Source organism: Pistacia vera, unplaced genomic scaffold (assembly GCF_008641045.1).
Source record: "Pistacia vera cultivar Batoury unplaced genomic scaffold, PisVer_v2 Contig320, whole genome shotgun sequence".
NCBI classification, from domain to species: Eukaryota; Viridiplantae; Streptophyta; class Magnoliopsida; order Sapindales; family Anacardiaceae; genus Pistacia; species Pistacia vera.
The window spans coordinates 858,801-881,503 of record NW_022196136.1 but is presented as its reverse complement, the minus strand read 5'-3'; the positions used below and the strand labels follow the sequence as shown (position 1 = coordinate 881,503).

The following is a 22,703-nucleotide window of genomic DNA, read 5'->3' as shown; positions in this document are numbered from 1 at the left end:
GGATTGGGAAAAGGCATGGTTTATACAGGTTAGGGTTTTTTGGTAAATAACTTTTAAAAGTGGGGCTTTTATTTAGTTGATTAATTTTTAAATATAATTATATTTGGCAAACAAGTGAATTTGGAACTAAATATTTAGTTGGAAAAAAATTAGCATTAGTTGTCTATGTTTTAGGTTTGGCGGGAATAGGGGTGTTATCGAGCCGAGCCGAATCGAGTTTTCGGCTTAACGAGCTTAGCTCGTGAGAGGGGAAGAGTAACGAGCCGAGTCAAGCCATAAATTATATGACTCGACTCGGCTCGGTAATAGATTAGGCATATTTTGAACCGGCTCGCGAGCCATCTCCAAATAATTTTGTTTTTTTTTCAATTTTTTTTACAAAAATTCGCTAGGCAACAGTCTGAGTCGTCTGACTGCCCACCTCCATTTTCTTTTGTTTAAATTAATAATTTTTTTAATATTATTTTCTTCATTCTTCGAAGGCAGAGGGCTCTTCAAATTCTGTTGGCTTGCGTTTCTTTGTTCTCCAATGTCTGAAATTCAAATAAATGCAAATCATAATTTAACTTTGTCTGGGCAGCAGCCATCTCCAAATAAAATTGAAGAAACCCCAAACGCCAAACAAACAATTAAATCCCAATCGACCAATTAAAGTCCCCTACTGACTGATTAAAGTCCCCTACTAGCCGATTAAAGTCCGACGACAATCTGACAAAGATGATGACGAACCGACGATATCCACTTCAGATCTGACGATGATGACGACGAACCGACGATGTCCACTTCAGATTTGACGAAATGATGACGAACCGACGATATCCACTTCAGATCTGACGAAAATCCGACGAAGATGACAACGATGACGAAGATCTAACGGTTGCCAAAGGTTCGACGAAGATGAACAATATCTGACGAAGATCCGGCGAAGCTGACGAAGAAGAACAAGATCTGGCCGAAAATCAACACTTTGGGAGGAGTTTGATTCAAATTTTACGGCAAGGGTTCACTACTACGGATTTTTCGCGATTTGGGGATTTTAATAAGAGGGTCTATTTTGTTATTTTTTAAAACTTGTTTGCATTATTTTCAATTAAATCCCAATGGTTTAGAAATTCTCAAAAAAACCCCCACTTTTTTGAACCAGGAGCGGCTCGCGAGCTTGAGGAGCCGAGCCTTGTATGGCTCGAACTCAGCTCATTTTGTCTCATGAGCCGAGTCGAGCTGGCTCGTAATCAGACGAACCGAGCCATTAACGAGCCGGACTCGAGCCGAGCCGAGCTGAGCCGGCTCACGAGTGGCTCAGTTCGTTAACCAGCCCAAGGCAGGAACAAATAATTTGGGGGGAACAAGAAATTTTCAAGTTTAATTGGTGACTAAACCAAATTTAGTTGCTGTATATGATTTTTTGCAACTATTTTTAATATGAACAAAAAAATTTGTTACTAAAAATACATTGGGCCCCTTGTAATTATTGTTCAAAAATGGGATATTTCGGTAATTTGTTATTCTGTAACTAATCATATAGTTACTAATAAAATCCTAATTATTTGGTACTAATTTAGCTACTAAGGGCTAGTTGCAAAAAAATGTTTTCTATAACCAATAATGTAGATGCAAAATCTAAAATTTTAGATGTAAATTGTGAATTTATATTGGGAAAAGATCACCTGCTAAAAATGGCAACGAAATTCATTAGTCACTAAGGTAGATTGTTTTATAACTAGCAAAACAGTCATAGAAAATTTAGTTTAGACACCAAATGTGGGAACATTTGGACCCCAAAATTTTATTCCTCTTTGGCCGACCAATAGCAATTCAGTTGGTAAATATAGGCTTTCTATAACTAATTTTGGCCAATTGCTAAAAAATTGTTGCAGAATGTAGTTTTTCTTGTAGTGTTAAATTTGAAGAGAAAAATTGAAGAAACAAACGAGACTAGAGCAAGGAGTTGAGAGAAAAAAATAGAGGCGGCGCAAAGGGTTTTGTTGCGTTGTAACTACAATATGCAATATAGCAAGTGCACTAGTTGTAAAAAGTAATAAAGTGATAAGAAAAAGTATCGTTCCCATGAGGATTGGTTGTTAATCACTAATTTTCCTAATTGTTATCAAGTTGGAGAAATCGAAAAGTGTTTGGATTGACGGGAGGAATTTAAACTAAAATGAAAACAAAATTTACCAAGTATTTAAAGGGCTAATTAATGAAAGCAAGATTAAAGTAAGAGTAATATCAAGTAAAGCAAACAGTTAGGGTTTTGACTTCATTAGGATTCTATGAATTAATCTACGAATAATGCTACTTCCACACTCACATGCACGGATTGTAAATTGAATTGCCTAATGTGTAAAACATACCTAGGCTATGAATTCCTTCTTTTCCCTATTAAGCTTCCACACCCAACAATTTGAAGATTAATAGATCCAAGTTCATTAAGCTAATGGAATCCTAGATTGATTTCATTTATTCTCAAACCTATCTCTAGCATTCAGTATAACAATGGTGATTTCCCTAAGAAGCTCATATATGATTCATTTCTCAATCTCATCATGTTCAACAATACTTTCAAGAAAAACAAGAGAAATCACAAAATTCATGCAATAGAATGTAGAAACAACACTAATTCATTGATTAAACATAAAAATCCCAAATTACATCAAACCCCTAACCTAAGATGAGTTAGTTCATACTGAAATTAACACAAATCGAAGTAAAAATAGTGAGCAATGTATTCAACATATTGAAACTAAGAAAAGAGAACAAAGATCTTCCCTCTATGACGAATCCACAAGGTTCAATCTCAATCTTCTCTGCTTCTTTCCCAAAATGTTAAACTTACTCTAAAAGTGACCAACCTCCTAAAATGGCTTAGTTTTTCTTATATAGTCGGTCCAAAACCTAAAACCTTTCCTAAAATAAAACTGTGTGTTTTAATTAAAAATTGAAAATAGCAAACTTCGCCGCTGCGAAAATATTCTTTGCCGCGGCTACGAGTTAAGTTGAAATCTCATGCCGAGCATCTATCGCTGCAGTAAAAAAAGAACTTCGCTGCGACGAACCTTCCTGAACAATTCTGAATTTATGGAATTGCCCTCCACTTGCTTTCTTGCTTGAATCTTCAATCTTGGATGTTCTCTAATGGAAACAAGCTTCATAGTGCTTCAAATCCGCTTCAGAACTTCCCCAAATTCTGAGATTCGCTTGCTTCTGGGTCCAAAAACTTGATTCTGCTCATTATTTGCTTGAAGTGCAAGTTTTGGCTTGAAACATAAAATATGTGAAATTAAGTTGCAATTCAGACACAAACAAAATAAGAAGTATCCAAAATCCGGCCAAAAAGCCTAAATAAAACAGTGTAATCCTCAGATTATCAAATCCTCCCAAACTAAAAACATGCTCGTCCTCGAGTATCAGGTACAAAACACGACTCCAAGAAAAACAACTAACAAACAAAAGCAAAATAAAAAAAATTGAAAATGAAATGAGAAAACTTAAAATAAAAAATCACACAAAGAACTGCCTAGAATTTATATAAGTCTAAAAAATTGTTGAAACATTATTACTGGAAAATGCTTAACACTCCGAGAAGTTATAAGTTGCATTGACTATCTTTCTCTATTGGTCCCCTGAGTAGGTACTCTCCATTTCAGTCCACATTCCAACTTCCCAGATTATTTTATGCAGAAATGCAGAGTTTATCAAATAGTGGCAGACTCCATAAGCCTAAGTACCGAACTACTCTCCACTAATAAGGATTAGACATCACTAAAGATCAAAAGGTCTTTACAGGCTTGTAACGTTAGGCACGGTTAATGGGCTCCAAAGAAAAGGAAAAGATGGACAAAGCAAGAGAAGTCGGTTTCCTTTAAGCAAACACTAAGAACTACATCACTTCCCCATTTCTTTCTCAACCACTACTTAAGGCGTCAACCAATTTGTAAAGCTCAAACATGTGGCATTCTTATTTTTTATTCTAAAATGCACTCACAAATTATATAAATATGATTATATAAGTATATTATAAATATCTATATATAATATTATTATATTATATATATTTAGAAACAACAATAATCTATTGAGGTAAATTACCCTTTACTTCTTCTTGCCCTTCTCATGGCCCCCAAACTATTCTTTTAGTTCATTAGCAATTCACACAACTCTCCAAGCTCTTTGTGTTTGCATTAGGTTCAGAATCTCTTAAGGGTTTGAAACGTGTTTAGGGGTGAAGGTTTGGGCATTATTGGTTGCACAAAAAAAATAGGGCAATGATGATTTCATAAGGCTCAAATGGGTGACTGATAATCCGTAAATATACAGTTTTATATGATCTCTTTGTCGGATTTCAATTACTTTCTAGTGGCATTCTACCTGTATTGGTGCGTATCTCTACTTTTGTGTTTCAGGTTAAAATGGACTCTTTTAGCAAATAAAGGCAAAACTTGGCAGTTTTGACTCAGAATTGAAGGATTCCAGAAGATAAGAGAGTTCCGGAGAGGACAATGCACGATGAAGCTTGTTTCCAAGGTGAAGAGTGCGAAAATCGAAGAATCGAACGAAGAGGCAAAGCAGAGTGGCAGTCTGTAAATTTCAGAACTTTTGAAGGAGCTTCGCCCCGGCGAGAAAATGTCTTCGCCGCGGCGAAGTAGGCAGAATCGATTTTTGGTTTTCATTCTTCGCCGCGGCGAAAGTCAAAAATTAAAGTTTTGTAAACGCACAGTTTCGTGTGTGTTGTGTTTGAACTGGGTTTTTAGGAAGGTATAAAGAAAAAACATTAACTTTTTAGAAGGGAGATCTCTGGGCAGTAAGGTTAGCCGTCTTTTACAATTTTAGAGAGAAAAGCTTGTATTTTTCGGATTGTTAAGGGAAGATTCAGATTGCAACAGAGAGAGATCTTTTGGGGAGATTTATTATTTTATCTCAGTTTCATATGTTTATTCTGTTTACTTTTGATTTCTGTTTTTATCTGTTAAGTTAGCTATGAACTAATCTTTATGGGTTAGGGTTTTGATTGTAGTTTGGATTTGGATGGTTGAGTATGTGATTGTGCTAGTTCCATGTGAATAAGCGCGTGGTTGTGTATTACTTGAAATTAATTGTTGTATGTGATGAAACTGATGAGATTGAGAAATAATTCATGTTAAGCTTCATGGGTAATAACCATTATAGTATGGATGCTAGAGATAGATTCAAGAATTAATGAAATCAATTTAGGATTCTTGTGCTCATGATTTAGAATTATTAACCTTCAAATGTTGGGTGCGGAATGTTAATAATGATGAATAGGAAAACATAGCCCGAGAGGGTAGTTATCATAGTAGTGAATCCGATTTACAACCATGCATGTGAATGGAAAATAGTGTAACTTTTAGGTATAACCCATAAATAATCCAACGAAGTCAAAAACCTACCCGTTTTACTTAAATTGAATCTTTGTTTCCAATTGTTTTCCCTTTTAAGGGATTAATTACTTGTTAGATTTTATTTTGTTTTCTTTCAATTACAAATTGCTCCCACAAATCCAAGATTTTCGGGTGCTTCAACTTGTTAACACCATAGGAACTTAGTGCTTTGCTACCAGTCCTCGTGGGAACGATATCCTACCCATCACTCTATTACTTGAGCGACTAGTGCACTTGCTAGTTTTGCATGTTGTCGTAAACACGCATCATCTAACTTCCGTGACCAATCCTTCTTGGATGCATTAACTGTCTTCTCTAAAATTCTTTTCAACTCTCAGTTTGACAGTTCCAATTGCTCGTTGGTCTGAGGATGGTATGGTGTGGCCACTTTATGTTTCACTCCATATTTGCCCAACAGCGCATCAAATTGCCTATTGCAAAAATGAGACCCTCCATCACTGATGATTGCCCGTGGTACTCCAAATCTTGAGAAAATGTTCTTCCTCACAAAGTTAACCACCACTTTGGCATCATTGGATGGCAATGCAACTGCTTCCACCCATTTTGAAACATAATCCACCGCCACTAAAATGTACATATTCCCATAAGAATTTGGGAAATGACCCATGAAGTCAATTTCCCACACATCAAACAATTCAACAACCAGAATGTTATTCAACGGCACCTCATCTCTCCTTGAAATATTTCCACTCTGTTGACATTGATCACATTCCTGAACTACCCAGAAGGCATCCTTGAATAGGGTTCGCCAATAAAATTCAGATTGAAAGACCTTGGCTGCTATCCTAGTTCCTCCAAAATAACCACCCACTTCCCTCTCATGGCAATGCTATAGAATACTCTCAATCTCCTCCTCTGGGACACACCTACGTATCATCTGATCAGTATAGTGTCTATACAGAAATGGTTCTTCCCAGAAATAATACTTCAAGTTAGAGAAAAACTTCCTCTTCTGCTAGAAGGTCATGCCATTTGGAAGCACTCTCGATGACAAGTAGTTTGCAATATCTGCATACCAAGGCGCTTCTTCAACTCTCATCAATTTCTCTTCTGGGAAGGTTTCCTTGATTTGGGTTTCCTCTTCACTTCCCTGGGTTGGTCATTCAATCCTTGACAAATGATCTGCCACCACATTTTCTGACCCCTTTTTATCACGGATCTCCAACTCAAACTCTTGTAGTAATAGGATCCATCTTATCAGCCGAGGTTTTGCTTCTTGCTTTGCCAATGGATGCTTGAGTGCCGAATGATCCATGTAGACTATCACCTTAGCACCTAGCAAATAAGAACGAAATTTATCAAATGCAAAAACCACGGCTAATAACTTTTTTTCAGTAGTGGTGTAATTCAACTGTGCATCAGTAAATGTCTTGCTAGTATACTGAATTATATGCAAAACTTTGTTCTTTCTTTGTCCTAAAACTACTCCTAGTGCAAAATCACTAGCATCACATATCAATTCAAATGGTAGCCCCTAATCAGGAATTGCAATAATAGGTGTAGACACTAACAATTTCTTAAGAGTTTGAAAAGCATGCATGCATTCATCATCAAAATCAAAAGGATTATCCTTAATCAGTAAATTGCAAACGGGTTTAGAGATTTTAGAGAAATCCTTGATAAACCATCTATAGAACCCTGCATGCCCCAAGAAACTCTGAACTGCCTTAACGTTTGCAGATGGTGGCAGTTGATAATTCGAGAATTATACTGTTTTTATTAGGCTTTTTGGTCAGATTATAGATACTTCTTAGTTCATTTTCGCCTGAATTGCTACTTAATTCTTTACCTTTTGTGTTTCAGGCCAAAATAGACATTTTGAGCAAATAGTGAGCGAATTGGAGTTTTTGGACCTAGAAGTAAGCGGATCTCAAAAGTTAGGAGAGTTTTGAAGCAGAGTGAAGCACTATGAAGCTTGTTCCTATGGGAGAGCATTGAAGATCGAAGAGTCAAGCAAAGAAGCAAGCAGAGGGCAATTCTGTAATTTCAGAATTCTTCATAAAGGTTCACCACAGTGAAAATTGTTAAGCACAAGATTCTATTTTACCTCGTCACCGCGATGAAACTCTTCCTTCGCTGCGGCGAAGTCTGCAAATTTTAGTTTCTCCAAAACGCAAAGTTTTATTTTAGGAAAGTTTTAGGTCTTTGGGTGAGGTATAAAAGAAAAACTTTACCATTTTCGTAAGGGTCATTTTTTAGATTGAAGTTCGTTTAGAGTAGCTTGTTTTTGTTTTCCTTAGGAGAGATTTGACGATTTTTGGTTGAGAAGTGAGAAGAATTGGGATTGAATCTGGTAGAGTCTTCAACTAGGGGAGATCTCCTTTCTTTTCTCTCATTTCAATATGTTGATTATTGGATTATTCGTTTTTCTTGCTTGTTGTGTTGATTTAGCCATGAACTAACCAATTTTGGATTAGGGTTTTGATGTAATTCGGATCTCCATGGATTAATAAATTGATTGTTGTTATTTTCATTTACTATTGCACAGATTGTGTGGTTATTCTAATTTGTATTGCTTGTATTTGTTGAACATGGTGAGATTGAGAAATGAATCATGTTAAGCTTCTTGAATAATCACCATGTAGTATTGAATGCTAGAGATAGATTTAAGAATCAATGAAATCAATCTAGGATTCCTTGTGCTTAATGAACTTGGACTTATTAATCTTCAATTTGTTGGGTGTGAAAGTTTAATAGGAAAAAGTAGGAAAACATAGCCTGAGAAGGTATGTTTTATAACTTAGAGAATTCAATTTACAATCAGTGCATGTGAATGTGGAAATAGCATAATCCATAGGCTTAATCCATAGAGTCCGAATGAAGTCAAAACCCTACCCGTTTGTTTAAATTGATATTACCCTTGTTTTTAATTCTTGCTTTCATAATTTAGTTTTTAACACTTAGCATATTTTGTTTTAGTTTTAGTTTAATTCTCTCCCGTTAATCCAAACAAATTCGATTGCTCCAACTTGAAAAACACTTAGGAAAATTAGTGCTTAGTAACCAATCCTCATGGGAACGATACTCACTCATCAATTTATTACTTTATCCGACTAGTGCACTTGCTATTTTTGCATGTTGTAGTAACAATGCATCAAGTTTTTAGCGCCGTTGCCAGGGATTGAGTTTTGTGTTAACATTAAAATTTTCTTGTGTTAGCTAGATTGGAGCTTTATTTTCGCTTAATTGTTGTTTGTTTAATTTTTGTTATTCTTTTCGGTTGGTTTGTGATCTTACTCTTTCTATTTTTCCGTGTAGTTTATGCGAAGAGCAAGAAGTCAGCCAGTGGTTCCTGTTGATACAAAGATTGAAAGAAGCACTAGAAGACTTAATAGAGAAAGAAGAGAAAGAAAGGCTACAGTCAAACCAAAGGTTATAGTTGTTGAGATGGCAGAAAATATAACACTAAGGGAGTTTTCAGTTCCTTTAGTTAATGGCAGTGGGTCAAGTATTACTAGACCAACAGTACAAGCCAACAACTTTGAGATAAAGCCGACAATCATCCATATGATCCAGCAGTTGGTACAGTTCAGGGAAGATTTGAAGGAGGATCCAAATTTACACATTGCCAATTTTTTGGAGATTTGATATACTTTCAAGTCAAATAGAGTGTTAGATGACGCCATCAGATTGAGACTATTCCCATTTTCATTGAAGGATAAAATAAGGGAAGGTTAATGGCATTACCATCAGGAACGATCACAACATGGAATGATTTAGCAAAGAATTTCCTGATCAAATTCTTTCCTCTAGCAAAATCGGCAAAGCTGAGAAATGATATCACATCGTTTCTACAGGAAGAGTCAGAATCATTGTATGAGGCTTGAGAGAGATACAAAGAATTACTGAGGAGGTGTCCACATCATGGGTTGCCAGTTTGGATGCAAGTCCAAACATTTTATAACAGATTGATGGTGAATGTGCAAACTATGGTAGATGCAGCATCAGGGGGAGCACTACAAAATAAGACTCCGGAAGAAGCTCATGAGTTGCTTGAAGTTCTGGCAAGCAACAATTATCAAAGACCTAATGAGAGGGTGCAACCAAAGAAATCTATGGGTCTTCATGAAGTTGATGCATATACAACCATTTCAGCCTAACTGACAACACTTTAGAAGCAGTTGGGAAGTATGTAGGTAAATTCCATTCAAGCACCTCAACTAACTTGTGAATTTTGTGCAGGTAATCATGTGAGCAGCAAATGTCAAGTGGGGAACACGTTTGCTTCAGCATCATCATCGGAGCAGGTTAACTACTTGGTAGGAAATCAAAGGCAACCGAACAATCCGTACTCCAACACATATAATCTTGGTTGGAGGAATCATCCGAACCTGTCTTGGGGCAATCAGAATCAACAAAATTAGCAGAACAATCAATGGAACCAAAGAGCATTGCTAAACAACCAAACAAGGGTGAACAATCAATTAGGAGAGCAAAGAGTGACAAAATTGGAGGACATGTTTGGAAAGTTTATGCAAGAGACCACAGGATTTATGAATGAGACGAGAACGAATTTCAGAAATCAAGGGGCATCCATTCGGAACTTGGAGGTACAAGTGGGTCAATTGGCTGATAAGTTAAATGAAAGACCACAGGGCTCACTACCGGGCAACACAGTGACTAACCCACGTGAACAAGCAAATGCAATAACTCTGAGAAGTAGGACAGTGTTGGAAGATGTGGAAAAATCAAGGGAAAAAGAAAGTCCATCAAATGGAAAGAAAAAGGAAGACTTTGATGAGGAGGTTGATGAAAAGATAGTTGCTGAAGAGAAACCATCTAGTTCTAGGGAAGAAGAATAAAAATGGGAAGTGAGGCAAAGACAAAGAAAAGAGAAATTGCCATTTCCCGAGATACCACCAGAATTGGCACATCACACTCCTACCGTGTCCTTTCCTCAGAGACTTAAGAAAAAGAATCAGGATAAGCAGTTTTCCAAATTCATTGAAATATTTAGAAAATTACATATTAACATTTCTTTTGCAGATGCATTGCAACAGATGCCAAGCTACGCGAAATTTCTAAAGGAGATTTTATCAAACAAAAGGAAGTTAGATGATAAGGAAACAGTGATGCTCACGGAGGAGTGCAGCGCAATTCTCTAGAAGAAGCTACCCCCGAAACTTAAAGATCCAGGGATTTTTACTATTCCTTGCATTATAAGAGACATTACCTTTGATCGAGTTTTATGTGATTTAGGTGCCAGCATCAATTTAATGCTTTTTTCTGTTTTCAGGAGATTAGGAATTGGTGAAGTGAAGCCAACGACCACGTCATTGCAACTTGTAGATAGATCCATCAAACATCCAAGGGGTATAGTCGAAGATGTGTTGGTGAAGGTGGACAAGATTATCTTTCCGGTGGATTTTGTTGTATTGGATATGGAGAGGATAAGGAAATGCCTCTTATTTTAGGCCGACCATTTCTGGCCATAGGAAAAGCCCTCATTGATGTGCAAGAAGGAAAGTTATTGTTGAGGGTTCAAGATGAAACATTAACGTTCAATATGTTTGAGGCTATAAAGTTCCAATCCGAGTCGGATTCGTGCTTTAGTGTTGATGTGCTGGATAAACTAGCAGCGGAGGTCATTAAAGAGAACACTCCACAACTACCTCTAGAAGCGTGTATTGCCCAATCAAGAACAATAGAGGTAGATGAACCGGCAAGGAACGAATGTGCTAGATTGTTGGAAGCACTTCAGCCGATTGATGAGAGCCAAGATCTAGAATTTGAGGAATTTGATTTTGAAAAAGAGAAGGAAAAGGAAAGAAAGGAAGAACCTCCAAAGCTTGAGCTGAAACCTTTACCTTCCCACCTCAAATATGTGTATCTTGGGGACTTAGAAACCTTCCCAGTAATTATCAGTTCAAGGTTGAGCAAATTGGAAGAAGAGCGATTAATTCGGGTGTTGAGGGAACACAGATCGGCAATTGGATGGACTATTTTTGATATTAGAGGTATCTCTCCATCTTTTTGCATGCATAAAATACTCATGGAGGATGATATCAAGCCTAGAGTTCAACCACAACGAAGATTGAATCCTTCGATGAAGGAAGTGGTGAGAAAGGAGGTGGTGAAACTTCTAGATGCGGGAATAATTTATCCCATTTCTGATAGTCCATAGGTGAGTCCGGTGCAAGTGGTTCCAAAGAAGGAAAGTATCACAGTGATAAATAATGAGAGCAATGAATTAATACCAACTAGGATGGTCACGGGCTGGAGAGTGTGCATTGACTACCAAAAATTAAATGAAACGACAAGGAAGGATCATTTTCCACTTCCTTTCATTGATTAGATGTTGGAGAGATTGGCAAGGCATGCTTATTACTGTTTCCTGGATGGTTATTCAGGATACAATCAGATTGCCATCGCTCCTAAGGATCAAGAGAAGACGACCTTCACTTGTCCCTATGACACCTTTACTTACCGAAGGATGCCCTTTGGGTTGTGTAATACACCAGCCACATTTCAGAGATGCATGATGTAGATCTTTGGAGATATGGTGGAGTGGTTTATAGAAGTCTTCATGGATGATTTCTCTGTTTTTGGTTCGTCCTTTGATAATTGCTTATCTAATCTCTCTTTTGTTTTGCAGCAATGTCAGGAGACGAACTTGGTGCTCAACTGGGAGAAGTGCCACTTCATGGTCCAAGAAGGAATAGTGCTTGGTCATAGAATTTCAAGGGACGGAATAGAAGTGGATCAAGCAAAGACGAACGTGATTGAGAAGCTACCACCACCCTCAAATGTTAAAGCAGTTCGAAGTTTCTTGGGACATGAAGGGTTTTATAGACGATTCATCAAGGATTTTTCTAAGATCTCTAAACCCCTTTGCAATTTATTGATTAAAGATGTTGCTTTTGATTTTAATGATGAATGCATGCATGCCTTTCAAACTCTAAAAAAAATTATTAGTGTCTGCACCTACTATTGCAGTTCCCGATTGGGAACTACCATTTGAATTGATGTGTGATGCTAGTGATTTTGCACTAGGACTAGTGTTAGGACAGAGGAAAAACAGAGTGTTGCATGTAATTCAGTATGCTAGCAAAACACTCACTGATGCACAGTTGAATTACACCACCACTAAAAAAGAATTGTTGGCTATGGTTTTTGCATTTGATAAATTTCGTTCATATTTTCTAGGTGCCAAGGTGATAGTCTACACGGACCATTCAGCACTCAAGCACCTATTGGCAAAGCAAGAAGCGAAACCTTGGCTGATAAGATGGATCCTATTGCTACAAGAGTTTGAGTTGGAGATATGAGATAAGAAAGGGTCGAAAAATGTGGTGGCGGACCATTTGTCAAGGATTGAATGACCAATTCAGAGAAATGAAGAAGAAACCCAAATCAGAGAAACTTTCTCGGATGAGAAATTGATGAGAGTGGAGGAAGCACTATGGTATGCAGATTTGCAAACTACTTGTCAATGAGAGTGCTCCCCATCGGCATGACCTTCCAACAAAAGAGGAAGTTTTTCTCAAATTTGAAGTACTACTTTTGGGAAAAGCCATTTCTTTATAGACACTGTGCTGATCAGATGATACGTAGGTGTGTTTTGGAAGAGGAAATGGAGAATATCCTATGGCATTGTCACGAAAGGGAAGTGGGTGGCCATTTTGGAGAAGCTAAGACAACAGCCAAGGTTCTTCAATCTGGGTTTTACTGGCCAACCCTTTTCAAGGATTCCTTCTGGATGGTTCAGGAATGCGACCAATGTCAACGAAATGAGAATATTTCAAAGCGAGATGAGATGCCACTGAACAATATCCTAGTTGTTGAGCTATTCTATGTATAGGGAATTGACTTCATGGGTCCTTTTCTAAATTCTTATGGGAATATGTATATTTTGGTAGCAGTGGACTACGTATCAAAATGGGTGGAAGCAGTTGCATTGCCATCCACTGATGCCTGCGTGGTGGTTAATTTTGTGAGAAAGAACATTTTCTCAAGGTTTGGAGTACCACGGGTAATCATTAGTGATGGAAGATCGCATTTTTGCAACAGGCAATTGGATGCACTGTTGGGGAAATATGGGGTGAAACATAGAGTTGCGACACCCTACCATCCACAGACTAGCAGACAAGTGGAACTGTCAAACAGAGAACTAAAGGGAATCTTAGAGAAGACAGTCAATGCCTCAAGGAAGGATTGGTCACGGAAGTTGGATGATGAATTATGGGCCTACCGCACTGTGATAAGAGTGTAATTTATATATTTTTATTCCTTCCATATTATGATTTTTGTCATATTTTATGCCTAGTTGAGTTGATTAGAGTTTATTTTGTAAGTTTGGCATATTTGGATAGACTTTAGGAAATAATTGAGAAAAGATTAGGAAATTCCAGATTTTTGTTATTCTGACCAGTGCTGCGTTTTTCAGTTTTTTCATGGAGTCAGAGTTCTCCATAGTAACGACTTCTTTCTACTATCATATTCATATAATATATTAATCAAAACACAAGTATACTTATCAAAATAGTTGGGCCCACAAATTTTTCTTTACTTAATATATACATTCTTTACATAATACAGTATTATTTGTACAAAAAGACTCTCAAAACAGTGGACAGTGTAGTCAAGTCTCCCCGCTTACCGATGTCCATCCGACCACGTCCTCACCTATGTCCTGCAAAAACATAGAAAACAACGGGGTGAGCACAAAGATGCTCAGTAAGTAATCCTCTACTCCGCTATCCCCGTGTATCACTTTTCAATTCTTTCCTTACTCTTGTCACTTTTTCATATTCAATCTCTCTTGTTCTTTCTCTGTTTCTACTATTCTTTTCTTTCTTTCTATTCTTTCTTTCTCTCTATTCTCATAAGCCATGAGAGATATCATGCTAACATGTACGGATGAGATGCATTTGCACTAATGCAAGGCAATGCATTTTCTTTCTTTTCTTGTCTTTCTCATTCTTATTCCTATTCATTCTTATTCTTTATTATTCTATTCTTTGCTGATCGGTCTTGGTCGATGCATGGATTCGGAACCCTTGACCATGTGAGTGTACTCTCTATTGTGTATAGCTCTCATATACATGTATTGTCATTGCTATACAAATTCTTTTTCTCATTCTCATTCCGCTCTCTCACGGCAGAGACCGCTCTCTCACGGCGTTTTACATGCGGGAAATTTCTACACTCACGGGCTCCCCATCGCACAACCTATTATCTTTTCTCTTCTTTAGCACTTTTTTATTCATTTTATTCTCAGTGCTAATTCTTTCTTTCTCTTTATTCTAAGAGAATTTATTCTTTTCTTTTTCTCTATTCTTAGAATGTTTCTTTCTCATTACTCATATTTCTTTCTTTAATGATTACACATATAAACATATGCATATGGATGGCTCATGCCTAGAATCTTTCTTATATGCACTCATGAAATGCAAATATGCTATGTTGCATAAAGTAAGGTTCTCTACTTCTACTCATGCTTCTCTTAGGCATTTCATCAAACAATATATGTGCATACATAAACACTACTCTAACTATAATTCTACTTCTTTCTTAACCATCCAAAATTGGAGTTCAACACCTTAAAATAATCACACATCCTGCAAAGAAAACACACTTCAAATATTCCTCTCAAATTCTTGTAATTCTATCCATACTTCTACCAAAATTTATCAACACAATCCACCCTTCTCATGGCGGAAATTTCTCCATAAATCAACATTAAACTCATTCATAAATCCATCAACTCATTTCAAACATAAAAATCCAAGAATTAATCATATATAAATCTCTACACATCATTCAATCATGCAAATCACAACTTAGGTGGATTTACTTACCTTATTCTCAAGTAGAATCACTTAAGCTCTCTACTCTTAATGGCTTGATGCTTTCTCTTAAACCTTCAACACAAACTTAGTAAGGATCCTACTCTTACACCAATAAAATTCACATCTAGAGTAAGGATTCTTACCTTTAAGTGCTTAGGATCAACTTAAATCAACTTCTAGTCAAAAGCCCTCCAAAAATCCTTGGAAAATGGAATGAAAACTTGACAGAAATGACGGATGGAAGAGGCGGTGGAGAAGAATGAATGAAAGGGTTTCTAAAGCTAAACCCTTAATATCTCATATTTTCTCCACTCTTTCCCATTTTACGCTTACTTTTTCTTGGGAATTCCACCTTTGCCCTTTAATTCTTTGCAAATGCACCCCCCCATTTAAACTATTCTCCAGAAAATTTCCTTACAATTCACTCCCCACTTTTCATGCTAATTAGGGGTAGAATGGTCATTTTGCCCCTATGGAAAAATATCTAAAAACTTCATTAACCTTTTCAATTGGACCGTCGCCCCAGCAAAGAATTACAAAACTGACACTGCAATTACAAAGCCAGCATCGCCATAGCGAAGATTATTCTTCGCCCCGGCGAAGACTGAAATTCAAACATTCACCAAGTCTCAACCAAAATCAGGGCAAACACTTAACCAAACCAACTCATCCATCCAACTAAGGGTCAACCAACTCAAAATAACACCATGCAAGCTCAAATGAGAACAATTCAATAAACATTCAAGCAATACAACACAATTTAACTACGTACCTCAAGTGGGGCATTACATCCATTGCAAAAGGTTTCTTAAGGAAAAGTAAATTAGACGAATCAAGCTTTCCAGGAAGGTATTATGGACGAGAATCCGAGTTTGTTTGGGCCCTCATTAGTTGTTGCAAAACAGGACCTGGAATCCTAGTCGCGGAAGGATTTCCTGGTTGAGTATCGAGTCTTTGAATAGGCCTAACTGGAGCTTCAGATATCAAAAACAGGTAATTCAAAAGCCCAAATTCATCTACACATCCAGGACTACAACTTTTATGAAGTGATGAAGCCCAGAAGAGTTCTTTTACATTGTGAGAATCCTGGTGCCAGCTGGATTACGAATTATGTTTTCCATATCTGATAAGATTTTGACAATTTTGGAAGTCTATCTTTTAGCAAAGATCTAGGAAAGTAATTTCCATGATTCTTGGGGTAGAATTAAGGAAAACACATGTTATTTATTAATGAGTTGTTAGGTTAAAAAGGGGGAAGAGGACAGTAGTAGAGTTTAGTTTTTTTTCGGTTTTCTTTTACTTTCTACATCAAGATGTGAGGCTGATCTTTCTTCTTTAGTTCAAGAGGATTTTGAAGCCTGAATTCATGTCATTGGTGTAACTTAACTTCAGTAACATTGTTCTCAATCTCGTTTTTATTGGAATTGTTTATGTTATTCTGTTTTAATTGTTTATAATTTTCTGTTTGAGTGATTTAGTAATAGCCTGCTGAATTGTTTAATCGGAATTTTATCTGTTAGAATTAGGAATTGTGATACGTAATTGTCCTATTTCTATTCAATGAGTAACACATGGTGATAGATGATTATGGACAAGTTTTTAGTCTGTCACCTTGAATAACATAACCTAAGTTAAATAATCCGAACTTCCGTGATTGTTGCTTGGATTGATCTATTTTCCTAATTCTTAAGGCTGCCATTGAATTAAACTTAGAGAGCTTATTCTAGGTTGTTCAAGGGTTAGGATCTAATTGAAGAGCTTATTTCAGTAGTGACAATTAAGGGAAAATTCGAGTAACAGAGCTTGTTGTTTCCTAGGGTCAGTAATTCCATAATAACGAGAAAGAATAATGTTACAGTTAGTATGTCCAATGCATGTTTAGGTGGATCTTGAACCGAGAACTGGTGTTTTTAATCTGATATTTTCTACCATTATTTGTTTTCAGTTTAGATTGCATTGATCACACCCCCTTTTGTTACTCTGTTGTCCTATTTACTGTTTAGGGTTTTATTGTATTTTTCTGTTGTTTTCATTGTGACTATTAGCATAGAATATAGGATTTAATCGAATCATTCCCTATGGGATCGACCCTTGCTCACCCTATATACAATTTAGTAGTTAGGTTAGTAAGGTTAATTAATTTGTAAGGGACCTGCATGCTCTTTTGTGTCGGTTTATGATTTGTGTTTGTGGTGAGTCTGCGTGCTCTTTTTTGCCGGTTTGTGGCTTTGTGTTTATGGTGAGCCTGCGTGCTCTTTATGCCGGTTTGTGGCTTTTTTATGGCATCTTCTTGCTTTGTGGGGAGCCTGCGTGCTCTCTTTTGCTGTTCATGACTTTGTGGGTTTTCCCACGTGTTCTTGACTGATAGTTATCAGTCATCCTCTTGGGGTATGCCCCTCGTATTTGTATATTTTTTGTATTTTATACATACTTACCTTATCCAAAAAAAAGGTTAATTAATTTGGTGCATTTGGCATGCTACCACACTGCATTTAAGACTCTGATTGGTATGTCTCCATTTAGGATGGTATATGGGAATGCATGTCATTTGCTGGTAGAACTCAAGCATAAGGCCTATTGGGCAGTCAAGCAGCTCAACAAGGATTTACGAGCTGTTAGGGAAGAAAGGATGCTGACTTTGAATGAACTCGATGAGTTCCGTCACGAAGCTTATAAGAATGCTAGGATGTACAAGGAAAAGACCAAGAAGTGGCATGACAAGCATATTAGGAGGAAGAACTTTGAAATGGGTCAAAAAGTTTTATTGTTTAATTCTAGACTTAGGCTTTTCCCTGGAAAACTTAGGTCTAGATGGTCCGGACCCTTCATATTTACAAAAGTTTACCCATACGGGTCGGTGGAGGTATCACATGAAGAAAAGGGCACATTTAAGGTCAACAGACAGAGATTGAAGCCGTACATTGATGGGGTGATGAGTTGCAAGTCATTCCCCATCTGACTTGACATCCCGACATGAGAACTTGAGAGAGTTGAGCTTTCCGACTATAAACAAGCGCTCATTGGGAGGCAACCCAAGTGTTTTCATTTGTTGTTGTTTATTTATTGTTTTGTAGTTGTGTAGTTTTCGAATAATTTTGAGATGAAGTCTAATTTGTGTGTTTTTGGGTGTTTCAGGTGAATTATCGAATCAAGGGGAAAAATAGAATTTTTCCAGTTTTCGCCGCGGCGAAATTCATTTTTTCAAGAATTGTAAGTCGGAAAGTCCCAGACTTCGCCGAGGCGATGAGCCTCTGTATTTTTCCGTCGTGGCGAAGTTTTTTCTTCACCGAGGCAATGAGCCTCTGTATTTTTTCACAACGGCATTGACTGGGTTGAAAAATTTTCATTTTTGGAATTAAGAACTTCGCCGCGGCGAAGTCTGTTTTTTTATAAATACTCACGCGACTGTTCATTTTAACGCAACAAACTTCAAACACGTTCGAGAGCAAACACTCACACCTTCAATCTTGAGCCTTTCCAGTGAATTCCCATCACTTCTCCTAACTCTTAAACTCTACCAAACACCAAATCAACTCGTTTTAGCAAGGAATTTTTGTGAAATAGTGAGAAAGATTTTGGAAACCCTTGGTTTTCAAAATTTAAGGATTTTACGATCTAGGTTGATTTTGGCTCAATTTATGGTGAATACTTCCTAGTTTTGGTAAGATTTCAAGTTCCCTAAGTTTTTAATTGCACAATTTCGAGTTTAAGGTTGTAGATCTGAAAATTTTGGTTGTTGATTGAGTTGTGGATTTTTCGTATTATTGAACTTTTATTCTGTTTGAGGAAGTGTAGATTGTGAATTTTGTGGTATTGAGGAGTTTAAGTTTTGAATTTTGGAGTGTTTTGTGAAATTTGGAAGAATCGAAGTTTGGGGGTCTAGGTGCGATTTTTGGAAGTGTGATATTATTGTAGGATTTATTGTGGTTGATAGTAGGGTGCCTAGAGTTGCATTGTGAAGTAAAATTGTAATTTGGGGAAAATGCCGCTCAAAGTGTTGTCCAAGGGGTAAGGAAAAGGAAAAAAAGTGGACAACCGATTTGTGAATGACAAGGCTCGGAAGCGATATGAAAGGGCAATCCAAAGGAAAGATAAGGATTTATTGTTGAGCGTGGATTGACCGTGAGCCAGGTTAAGGATTGGAGTCGAGGGAGACGTTGGGAATTATTTATGAGTGAACTTGCACATGCAGTCGTAGAGCCGATAGTGCTAGAGTTTTATGCCAACCACCCGGAGTGTGAATTTGGTTATGTGTTTGTGAGGGGTACTAATGTGGCATTTGCTGCAAATGTCATCAATGAGTTTTATAACCTGCCTAATATGGACCGTAATGATTATGAGGATTTTAGGAAGACACAGTTTGAGGATGATATTATTCTTCCGGTCATTACAAAACCGGATACCACTTGGGAGATTTCAAAGAAAGGCAGAAAGAGCATCAATGGAACTAATTTGACACCGGTGGCTCGATTGTGGTAGTACTTTATTTGTACGAGGATGATGCCAAAGATGTACTATCGTACGGTGACTTATGAGAAAGCATTATTGCTCTATTCTATTGCCACAGGAAAGAGAATGGATATGGGAAACATCATCCTGAACAACATTCAACATGCAGCTAAACTAGGGCAAAAGAGTTACCATTTCGCACATCTCATTACAGAGTTGTGTACTCGAGCAGGAGTTGAGGCAACTGATGATAAGCCACTTATCCATGCTGCCCCAGTTCTCGACTCAGACTATTATCACAAGCATCTTGAACGTCCAGCCAGTGAGCAACCCAACATCGGGACAAAACGACAGAGAACCACACAAGGCACTGCCATATCATCTAGTTCCACAGCCACTATGAAGGAAATGATGCAGCAGATGTTGGGTCAGATGAAACGGATGGCAAAATGTCAGGATTGGCTGGCAGAGTAGACCCAGATGATGTATGACATGCAAAATAGTTGCTTCACTAAGCTCAACGTTGATACTTCGGAATTCCAATGGGCTGACTGGGATTCAGAAGAATGGATGGGCTCTAACTCAGAAGAGGACAAATCTGAGGGAGAGGAGGAGGCCAAAGAATGAACCTGAACAGCTATTTTTGTATTTTATTTTTCCTTGTTTTAGTTGTTTTTGTATTTTCATTTCTAATAGTGAACTAATTTGCTTTTTGTTTTGGATTGTTTACATTTTTTTTTAGTTTCCTAGTAGTTGAAAAGGTGAGATTAGGATTGTAATAATTTCACATTAGTCAATGAACTTTTCTAACACAGTGGACACCACAGTTTTTCAATTGTTTTTCAGAATTTGGTGATGAAAAAGCCAAGGACCAGGTGTGCATGTTGTTGAGTGAAACTTCAACTTCACAGATTAATCAGGGAACTATCTCGTACCTTTGTAGATTTCTGTTTTTCTATTTTTAAATTGTGCATAATGTGACATTGGGGACAATGTCATCTTTAGTTTGGGGGTAGGAAAAATTTGAAAATTTTTTATTTGTGTTTATTTTATTTTCATGTTTTGTTGTGTATGCCAATGATGAATTGTATAAATCTATGATGAGAATAGGGTTGTTGGGAGTTTCTCCAAACGCAAAGTTTTTTAGGAAAGTTTTAGGTCTTGGGTGAGTATAAAAGAAACTTTACCCTTTTCGTAAGGGTCATTTTTAGATTGAAGTTGTTTAGAGTAGCTTGTTTTTGTTTCCTTAGGAGAGATTTGACGATTTTGTTGAGAAGTGAGAAGAATTGGGATTGAATTGGTAGAGTCTTCAACTAGGGAGATATCCTTTCTTTTCTATCATTTCAATAGTTGATTTTGGATTATTCGTTTTTCTTGCTTGTTGTGTTGATTAGCCATGAACTAACCATTTTGGTTAGGGTTTTGATGTTAATTCGGATCTCATGGATTAATAATTGATGTTGTTATTTTCATTTCTATTGCACAGATTGTGTGGTTTATTAATTTGTATTGCTTGTATTGTTGAACATGGTGAGATTGAGAAATGAATCATGTTAAGCTTCTGAATAATCACCATGTAGTATTGAATGCTAGAGATAGATTTAAGAATCAATGAATCAATCTAGGATTCCTTGTGCTTAATGAACTTGGACTTATTAATCTTCAATTTGTTGGGTGTGAAAGTTTAATAGGAAAAAGTAGGAGAAAACATAGCTGAGAAGGTATGTTTATAACTTAGAGAATCAATATCAATCAGTGCATGTGAATGTGGAAATAGCATAATCCTAGGCTTAATCCATAGAGTCCGAATGAAGTCAAAACCCTACCTTTGTTTAATGATATTACCCTTGTTTTTAATTCTTGCTTTCATAATTTAGTTTTTAACACTTAGCATATTTTGTTTTAGTTTTAGTTTATCTCCCGTTAATCCAAACAAATTCGATTGCTCAACTTGAAAAACACTTAGGAAAATTAGTGCTTAGTAACCAATCCTCATGGAGACGTACTCACTCATCAATTTATTACTTTTCGACTAGTGCACTTGCTATTTTTGCATGTTGAGTAACAAGCATCAAGTTTTTAGCGCCGTTGCCAGGGATGAGTTTTGTGTTAACATTAAAATTTTCTTGTGTTAGCTAGATTGGAGCTTTATTTGCTAATTGTTGTTTGTTTAATTTTTGTTATTCTTTTCGGTTGGTTTGTGATCTTACTTTCTATTTTTCCGTGTAGTTTATGCGAAGAGCAGAAGTCAGCAGTGGTTCCTGTTGATACAAAGATTGAAAGAAGCACTAGAAGACTTAATAGAGAAAGAAGAGAAAGAAAGGCTACAGTCAAACCAAAGGTTATAGTTGTGAGATGGACGAAAAATATAAACACTAAGGGAGTTTCAGTTCCTTTAGTTAATGGAGTGGGTCAAGTATTACTAGACCAACAGTACAAGCCAACAACTTTGAGATAAAGCCGACAATCATCCATATGATCCAGCAGTGGTACAGTTCAGGGAAGATTTGAAGGAGGATCCAAATTTACACATTGCCAATTTTTTGGAGATTTGATACTTTCAAGTCAAATAGAGTGTTTAGATGACGCCATCAGATTGACATTCCCATTTTCATTGAAGGATAAAATAAGGAAGGTTAAAGGCATTACCATCAGGAACGATCACAACATGGAAGATTTAGCAAAGAATTTCTGATCCAAATTCTTTCCTCTAGCAAAATCGGCAAAGCTGAGAAATGATATCACATCGTTTTATCAGGAAGAGTCAGAATCATGTATGAGGCTTGAGAGAGATACAAAGAATTACTGAGGAGGTGTCCACATCATGGGTTGCCAGTTGGATGCAAGTCCAAACATTTTATAACAGATTGATGGTGAATGTGCAAACTATGGTAGATGCAGCATCAGGGGGAGCACTACAAAATAGACTCCGGAAGAAGCTCATGAGTTGCTTGAAGTTCTGGCAAGCAACAATTATCAAAGACCTAATGAGAGGGTGCAACCAAAGAAATCTTGGGTCTTCATGAAGTTGATGCATATCAAC

General features: G+C 37.0%; 2 non-coding genes across 2 annotated transcripts; both read right to left on the bottom strand.

Annotated features, from left to right (window-relative positions):
* Window positions 1–9,184: 9,184 nt before the first annotated feature.
* On the bottom strand, window positions 9,185–9,291 carry LOC116137197. Its single transcript, XR_004129123.1, has one exon. It is a non-coding gene; the product is annotated as a small nucleolar RNA R71 (small nucleolar RNA).
* Window positions 9,292–22,385: 13,094 nt separating this feature from the next.
* Window positions 22,386–22,491, bottom strand: LOC116137198. Its single transcript, XR_004129124.1, has one exon. It is a non-coding gene; the product is annotated as a small nucleolar RNA R71 (small nucleolar RNA).
* Between the last annotated feature and the right edge of the window lie 212 nt (window positions 22,492–22,703).